The 9,577-nt window shown below is 40.6% G+C and overlaps 1 protein-coding gene across 4 annotated transcripts in view; it reads right to left on the bottom strand.

Moving 5' to 3' along the window:
• Positions 1–7,393, bottom strand: part of SGCG (sarcoglycan gamma) — a 144,817-nt gene extending 137,424 nt beyond the window's left edge. For 2 of the 4 annotated variants that reach the window (XM_083804380.1, XM_083804379.1), the window contains exon 1: positions 7,000–7,393. The gene's annotated coding sequence lies outside the window, so the exon portion shown is untranslated. The remainder of the gene's footprint in view (positions 1–6,999) is intronic. The other 2 variants (XM_083804378.1, XM_083804376.1) reach the window with 2 other exon arrangements.
• Positions 7,394–9,577: the final 2,184 nt, after the last annotated feature.

The following is a 9,577-nucleotide window of genomic DNA, read 5'->3' on the forward strand; positions in this document are numbered from 1 at the left end:
TGTTCATGCATCTGCCATCTGAGTGAATATACTATACAATGTTGGCTGGAGAACACACAGAACCAGGAATATATATGCTACCATACAGCAAACATACCATACTCTATTATCATAGATACAAACTGAATTCCCTAACCATAATGTTTTCTACCCACCAACGCCTGTTGGCCGCAGGCCACTGCAAAGAATCTGATGGCATCACAAGATGAGTGTCTATAATTGCCTTAAAGATTTCTTTTTTTTTTTTATATATATATACAGATTGAGCACTTGTCACACTAATCAGACTATTCAAGTTTTTCTATTTGACTTATCTTGTACTGACCAAAGCGATTAAAGAACTTCTTGGGATCACCTTGCATTAGCCATCTGCTAAAATAAGGCAACACTAAGACATCTCTGTCTACAGGGCTTTGGTGAGTATTTGCCACAGACAGAAGTGAAACGTTAGTTTCATGGTCCTGAGTCATCTTGAATCAGACACTACTGATAACTGTACAAAAATAAGTATCCTGCAAGTCCTATGAATGAACTAGTTTCTTGAATCACTGGGAAGATACCTGCCAGGTTCACCACTAGGAACTGAACTTGCAAATGTATATAATGAGTTACTTCAAGTAAAAGAATTCACACCAGCCTTCCCTGTACCTGAGTACAAGAAAACAACTGCAGAAGTTTTTGTCCTTGGCTTGCACCAATGTAAGTAGCATCCATGATCAGAGGAAGTACTGACTTCTTTGGTGCATCAGTAGCGCTTGCAAAGAGTCCTTGAAATCAGATAAAACCAGAAAACTGGAAGGCAGCAGAGGAAAGTGAATCAAAAACCATATGCTGTTGTGTCCAGTATCCTCAAAGAGGCTAGAGACATTATCCTCAAGGCAAGCTGCTGAGTCTGGTCTGTAGACCCTCAAGGTAGATGACAGTCAGTTGAATGACCACTTTCTTCTAGGTCCACATGGAAGATCTGACAGAATAGCTACTATCTTGGACATTTTTAGAACAAAGGACTTTGAACCAAAGGAGTGGACTTCGAATCAAATATGTATTCCTTTAAAAAAAGGTTCTTCAGACACATGCACTTCTTTGGAAAGCTCTGAAAACTGCATTTAGGACGTGCAGCAGAAATGAAAAGCCAAAGCATCCAGAAGGCGCAATTTACTCTCAGCAGTACATATGGCCAGTAGCACTGGGTGTCTCCAGCACTGATGAATCCTTAGCATCAGCTGGGAATTCTGCAGAGGCAGCAACTTCTCCAGGCATTGAAACTTGTGCCTGGAGAAGGGGAAAACAAAACAAACAAACAAAAAAAAACCACACACAGCACATGAATTGCTATTTTTTTAAGTCAAATGGATGGACTAAGAGAGAACACTCCCTTACTCCTGGACTTTATTACCTGGTCCCGAAAGCACAGACCTCACCAAAGTACCCAAAATGTACTTTTATGCTGCATGTGTGTAAAAGCATTCTCAAACCATGCATGTAACAGAAATAATCCTCCATTTTACTGATAGAAAAAGTGAAGATGGGGACTGCTGAACTGCTGGAATGTTCTCCTTCAACATCCCTAAGTATGCAAAGTGACTGCAAGACTGAAATAGAGAAAGACAGTCGCGAATATCCACTACTCTATCTCTAGCAGATCTTGGCCTCCTTTATAATGCTTAATGAACTCATCCCGTGCTTGAAAAGATCCTGAGAGGACTTCCAATCGTCTCGGTAACTGGGTCTGACTTCCTTCCAGGTCCATGAAGAACACAGGTCATCCAAGGACAAATGTCCCAAGAGAAGCAATTATATAAGCTTGTTCTTCAGACAAGAGGATGGCTTTGGCTGGCACCAAGACACAGTAAATGATTTTCTAAAAACTGAACATTCTTTCTAAAGAAGAGGCTTCAAACCCAACATCAGCTCACATGACAGCGACTGGGTGGAAGGCCCTCTCTGGACTTCCACTATGACTTCATCCGTATGAAGTTTTCAAAACTGCTTAACACCTTCTTTCTCAAATGATTTTGGGGAGTTTGTTTTTGAGAGTGAAGTGAGAAATTCCACTGTGTTTAATCTGTCAGATTTTTCCATTTCAGTTCTCTTTTTGTGTTTGATTCAAGTATTTGTAGACTTGTGACACTAGCACCAGGAAAAGACTCAGTACATTTTATCTGCATGCATGTGTACCTCTGAGAAAAATGTATTTAAAAAAGAGATTCTAAAATCTCTTACCAAAAACCTTTGTACAAATTTTCATAGAAGAATTATGTCTAAAATAACCAAGCAAGGGAAACAGTATTGCTCTACAATTTTTCACAAATAATTTTGCCAATTATTTTACAATTCCTCATTCACACAAACTTTATTTTGGAAAAACTGTCAGATATTTAAAGAACTTCTTTATTTCTGAAATCAAATTTCTGGCTTTAGCATACTTAAATATACGCTATTTTGTAATTTTTGTGATTAATGCTTGGCTTTGTTTTGCACACAGTTTGCAATTTCTTGAATCCTGAAACATTTTCCTCAAAACTGTCCTATTCTAAAATGTATTCCTTACAAATGTACTTTTCTGTGACAGAGAAACATGTTTTTGCTAATAATTTTTATGATAATAAATAGTAATGGTTCACTATACTAAAACCGAAATTCCATAGATCTGTTCTTATAAACCTGTAGAGACAGCTTCTATTTGTTTTCTAGACACATAATAATATAAAGTTTTTAGATTTTCTTATAATAAATGTTCATCAACACAACAGAAGTGGTGGGTGCTTAATGCACAACCACAAATAAGTAATTTATTTGGATATTTTTGTATAATTTACATATGTTGCAGTTCAGCAAACTAATCCTTCAATTTCAGAAGCTGATTATTTGTGTGACTTAAATCAACAGCAATATTGACAAATATATTAATTTGGAATATCATGGTGTGTCTCTCCACTGAAGTGGAAAAAAGATAATTAGATGTTCAGTATTGTTCTGTTAAATTAAAGCCACAACATATTAGCAGGAAGCAAGTAAATTTAAGATCAAATTTAATAAAATGAAAATTTATTAAGAGACTTTAGATTGCTAAGATTTTTAGGGACACACACCCCTAACAGTCAGTTTTTACTACTAAGTTTAGTTTTCCTCTAACATTTCATAAACGTGTACAAATGCTGACCTTGCATGACCTTTAGATTTCATATAAAGCATATATATAAATTCTGTAAATTCTACATATAAACATATAAATTCTACTGTAATTTGGCATATTACTTCAGTAATTTGGCAAATTGTTTACCATTATTTGCTGACAAACATCACTTACTATAAAAAATTGTCAGAAACTGAAAAGTAAAACTACCACTTACATTACTTTGGTAATTTTCATGAGGTTTGTGAACAGCATTTTGATTACAAATATTTTACATGATATGATTGCAATGCACCTAATCCCAGCATTATTTTGACCTGACATCCAGGAAAAGGTATTTTGTTGCTCAATGAAAAACTATTGTGTTAGAAAGAATTTCCAAACTGAAAGCCCCAGGAATACTTTCCTTGAAAACTACACTTTTTGGTAACAAAAAACTACACAGCAGAAACACATACCACTGCCTTGGGTTTTACAAGAGTTGATAATAGACAGTAACAGCCATATTTACGCATTCATATAGTATCTCATATGGTATCTCCAGAATGAAACACACTGCGCTTTTAAAAAAATATGTTACAATACCATATTCATAGAATCTTTACCATCAATTCATTGACTAATAGAAAGATTTAAGGATCTCCTCTGGTCCATCCTGCTAGGTATTTATTGTTTTATTAATAGCTTAGTTGACAGACTATACTTGTAAATCTGAATGTGACACTAGCTTAGGACAGCTACCAGTCTGATGGCAAATAGGGTTAGAATTCAGAATAGCCATAGGAAATTGAAGACACGATCCAGGAGAAAATAAAGATGCATTTAAAGAAGGTAAATATATAGTTTGCATAAGAATAATCAACTCTGAAAATACAGGGTGAGGACAAATAGTATGCAGATATTCTTCAGAAAGACATTTTGGTGGCTATTGATACCAACAGAGTTAAAAGTGATCAGCAGTAGCATACTCTTGCATAAAAGACAACACACTGGGTTTATAAGTACTTCCTCAAGTATAAACTAATCTTTCCACTTTACTTCTTGGTAAGGCTACAGCTTCGTTTTTTTATAGATGGTACTCTACCTGAATAACACAAACTGAAAGTTCATCAGAAAATATTAACTACCAGAGGTCTAGAAAAGGTGATCTAAAAAGAAAAATAAACAAAATTAGGAGTTTTTCAGCTGAGTGAAGACTGAGTGGATATGCAACTGAAGGCAAGTCAAAACACACAGAACAAGCATGCAAAGTGAGACCTCACTGTTACCTCCAAGAATACTACTTGTTCATGGCTACCAGAAGGAATCCTTTCCCAAAAGCTAGCCCTCACGTGCACTTTCTACAGATTTGCAGTATGCACTCCTAAAAGCTTGTACTCCTCCTGAACTTGTAACTAAAATGGATTTTTCTCCAGATGGTATTCCACTTCTTGACATTCTCTTGCTCCTACAGAAGTATTACATTCAGTTAACCAGTTTCACCATGATTTACCTAACCCAACAACACCAGAAAGTTTTTTTTCTATCACAGTTTAATGGAAGCCTTCAAGAGAGGACTTTAGATTACAGCAGTACAAGGCTTGGAAACAGAACCAAGAAAAATGCTATAAGTACAACGTAGTCTTCATGTAAAAGCAAATGTCTCAATGTCCAGGTATATTTTTACCCAAAATCCTCAAGGTACATAGTATTTTCAAAAGCTGGTAACTTAGTTTTTAAGGAAAAAGTTTGTGGTCAAGAAAAACCCTGAATTTCTAACTTAGTTCTCTTTTTTCCCCTCCTTCCCAAGCTTCCCATATTTCCATACCTTAACAGCATTGTTTATACCTCCTTGCTTCACCTGGCCATTTTAACTGCTTAAGATTTCACATGCTGTAAAAGAACACTTGCTTGACACATAGCAATGTTTAAGCGTATGACTTCTAGCATGATCTGGTTTTGATAGCAATGACTCTATACAATTTGAACACGTTATCAGAACAGGAAGCTTATAAGCACATGAAGCATTTTCTTCATTATATTATAACAAGATAAAATTCTACACTCCACCTCCAGGTAGCTTAAGCACTGCTGCATCAACAATACTTTTTAGAGTTTAACTGAGATACCACTATGAAGAAAACAAATCAAATACCTGTTTACAGAATTGAACACTGAATCCATAGGCATCCAATATTAAAGCTGTAGTCAAAATCCTAAGTTAAACCCTAGTTCACTACAGTAATTCCTTATTTTACCACTTAGTTACTCCTTAGCTGTCACTTTACAAGCGATATATTCACTTTCACAAAAATACATTGAAAAGTTAGTCAATGACAGTTTAGAGTGACATCTTTTAATGCACTACACATGCTTGCTGCTATGCAAACCAAGTTTTAACTGTCATGCTGTCAAGAAAAACGATAATTCCCTAGTCATATCTATCTTTCTAAGCAAGTATGAACTACAGAACATTTGACAATAGAAAATTGTTTCATATATTTAAGAAATTCTGTCACTTGCATGAAAACTTAGGGAGAAGTTACATTTGAAGCTGACAAGGAGAAAAAAAAAACACAGAACACATAGAGGTGGAAAGCATTTCAAGTTTTATATATAATTTGTACTTCTCTTTTTTCAGCCCTTAGATGAATGCAACTTAAAATCCATTAATAAAAAAACTGAGCATACATGAAAATGCAGTCTCAAAGCTGCACTTGGTCAATAACTTTGATGGACCTTCATAGAGAATATAACCATGTTTATTATTAAAAAAAAAGCAAACAACAACACCACAAACTCAATCTGAAATTCAGATTAAGTATAGTGCCTTATCAATGTCCAATGAGTAATCATTGGAATTACCTGCAGTAACAGATGAATGTTGCTCAGTCTATTCCCCTTTTGAATGCTCCCCTAAATTTGTTACATTATAAAGTAAATAAATAAAAACTGCACATGCTTTTCTAATCTAGTGAAAAGATCTTTACATTTGATTTCTTTCTTTGATTTTGCAAGGAATATAGTGAGATTACATTGGCACTATGAAAATATGAAAAAGTGGATGTAAAACATTCATAATTGCAGATAATACATTTCTTAAAGTAGCTTCTCTCGGATTTAACCAATGGAATAAATACAGCACATCCTTTATGAGGAGGGATCTTGCCTTTGGCAAATCTTGCTTAACTGAAGTGACTTAAATCTTTTCACTCTCAGGGCAGTTTGCAATGCACTTCTTTGGGCTGGTAAGGAAGCAGGCTTTTGAAGATACAGATTTTTTTTTCTTTAAGCTGGTTCAATGTTGCTTTGTAGCAAAGGTACCCAGAACCCCTGTGGGGCACTCCGCACACTTTTCACTCCTTCGATGATTTTAGAAGAAATAAGCAAAAAGATGTGAAACTGACTTAGTGTCTTTGATACAAACTCTGAGCAAAGGAAAACAAAACACCACCGTGGCACACTTAAAGTGGGATTCAGCCTCCCACAGTGTTAATCAAAACCCACACCCTGTGTTAAAAGTTGACAGCGATCCCACAGATGCCCAGCAAAACACGATTCAGGAAGAGCCACGGCATACGCATAGCCAGGCACAACAAACACCCCCAAGTCCCCGGTGCAGCGCGACGCGTTACTACTTTCTGCTAACATTTTGTTTGTTGCTTTCTTCTTCCTAAACACACCCGGGCTGTCAGGGAGGGCACAGAGCCCCGGGGAAGGCTGCTCCCCCCGTCCCCTCCCGGACACACACCGGCTCCTATCGCTGGAAAGAGCCGGGCACGGAGCCCCCCGGGCACGGGTCCCGCCGGGAGAAGGGTCCCGCAGCCCCCGGGAGGGAACTTTTCCCCGGGCCGGGCCGGGGGCGAGGCGAGGGCGGTCGTTACCTGATGCCGCCGCTGGGCTCCAGGGCAGGGTCCCCGCGGCTCGCTGCATGCCCGAGGGGCTTCATCCGGCTTCCTCCCCGCAGGCAGCGCCGCCTTCCCCTCCGGCCCCGCAGCCTCGCCGGTGCGGCGGGGAGGGGAGGAGGAGCGGCGGCAGGGAGGAGAAGGGGCCGAGCAGGGGGCGGGCAGCGAGCTGTGTCCGCCCTCCGCCCCACGGCACCGGGGGGGGAAAGCGACCTTCCTTGCCTGGGTCTGACAGGGCTCGGGCTGCCGGTCTGGCGGTCACACGTCCAGGCCATGGAGGGAGGGGGGTTCCCGGGGCCCGGCGGCGCCGCCAGGGAGCGATCGGTGCCCATGGAGGGCGCTGCTGCCCCGCTGGGCGCCCGTGTGAGGCGGCAGCTGAGCCCGCGGCGCCCCTTTGGGGCCGTGCGCCCTGGAGGGCAGGGACGGGTGGGATGTGGGGGTGTGCGGGCGGCTTTCATGGGGGGCGCCGCGATGGAGGCATGGAGTATCCTGAGCGGGAAGGGACACACAAGGATCATCGAGTCTTAACTCCTGGCTCCACACAGGACCACCCAAAAATCAAACCATGTGTCTGAGAGCGTTGTCCAAGCACTTCTTGAACTCCAGCAGGCACAGTGCCATGACCGCTGCCCTGGGGAGCCTGTCCCAGTGCCCCACCACCCTCTGGGTGCAGAACCTTTCCCTAACACCCAGCCTGACCCTCCCCTGTCCCAGCTCCATGCCGTTCCCTCGGGTCCTGTCGCTGTCCCCAGAGAGCAGAGCTCAGCGCCTGCCCCTCCGCTCCCCTCGTGAGGGAGCTGCAGGCCGCCATGAGGCCTCCCCTCAGCCTGCTCTGCTCTGGGCTGAGCAAACCAAGGGACCTCAGCCCCTCCTCATATGTCTTTGCTGGGCAGGACAGGTTGCAAGGGGCACAGGAGGAGCACAGGGTAGATACTCAGGGAGGTTGAGGAAGTATGGGATTGGGAAGTTTGGGAGAAGAAAATGGGATCTCAGAGGTAAGGAGGGAAATTGCTAATGACATATAATTATGTCTTGTAGATTAGGAGGATAAATGTCAAGTGTATTTTTTTCTGGCAAATCTTACTATACAAAGGGTGTACAGAAAGGCGGAGAAAAGTGAATGCAATCAGGATAACCGGAAAGGAGAAAAGAGGGAGAAAAAGTTGTCGTACAACAAGGGAGACAGTGAGTTTTGTAAGTGGGCAAAGGGAGGTGAAGAGAATGACAAGATAAGGTGTTTGGGGAAGCCCAAATTTTGTGGGGTTTGGGAGAGATTAACCTGTGCATGGGGGAAGAAATCCAATGCAAAAGTGAAATGATGGGCATGGAAGAGAAGTTTAGCTTCTTTACCATGGACATCAGAGAATGAGCTATTAAGGAAGTGGTAAAGGGTTTTTATTTGAGGAAGATATTAATGAGTTGAAGGATTGGAAACATGAGAAACAAAGGAAGCACTTCAGGAACTGTTGGACAAGAAGGGACTTGGAGATCAAAAGAAGGGACTTGGAGACCAAAAGAACATGAAACAGCTTGAAAGAGCTAGCAAATCCTAGATGAACATGGGAATGGATTTGGTTGAAGGTAGTGGGAGTATTGGTTATATGTGGAATAGAAATTACATGCGGTGTAAACATTTCTGTGAGAATCATGCAGCATAGCTTGTTGTGTTTCTGGCAAATCATCCCATCCCACATAGGTAGAGGGGAGCTGGATTCTCCAAACCTTTATAGTCAGTGTAGCAAAGTGGATCCTAAGCATCAAGAAATAGAGGTAAAAGCAATATTGCCTGGAGACTTGATGTCAACCTAGCCGTTGGAGAAATGAGTTTTAACTTTTGGCCAACCCTATTTGAAACACATGCAGTTAAGTAGATACATTGCTTTTAATGTTTGCTTATGGCATGTCCCTTAAATGGAAAATGACTGAGATATGAGATGGGATACGTGCTGGGATTAATGAAATTGGAGTAGGGATTCCTAGTTTTACACTGAAGTGTGTCATTGAAGTATTGAGTACTGCAGAAATGAGAGGAGGAAATGGTGAACACCAAATTCATGTCTTCATCCAGGTTATTAATTGTGTGGAAAAACTCCTTCTCCCACTGACTTCCCACAACTTCCTGGCATGACCTAGAACACTTCAAAGTGTTTCTCATTTTTAGTCAGTCTCATTCTGGTCTCTTCCAACCCTCTTCTTGTATCTTAGTTGTTTTGGGGCAGCTGTAGTGACCTACATAGTGTCTGGCACAAGACTTGTGTCGTAACTCATAATAATAGGGATATTGTAGGCACTTCTGCACAAGCTAGCCAGGGAATAGACTGAACAGGAAAAAAAATGGAAAAGCTGGTCTGCTTTAATGTGGGAATAAGTAATCCATATCTCTCCATTTGTTTTTCTCTCTTCATTCTTTCTGCCATCTACTTTTCAGAATCTTCATGTGGCTTATCAGCCTTACCACTGTATCAATGTCTAAAAGTGATTTTAAATATTTTGTATTTATAGATATTTTTATACAATGTTGTTGCCAAAGATCTCAAGGAAGATACTTTAGTAGCTG

Source organism: Anser anser, assembly GCF_964211835.1.
Source record: "Anser anser genome assembly, chromosome: 1".
Taxonomy (NCBI): Eukaryota; Metazoa; Chordata; class Aves; order Anseriformes; family Anatidae; genus Anser; species Anser anser.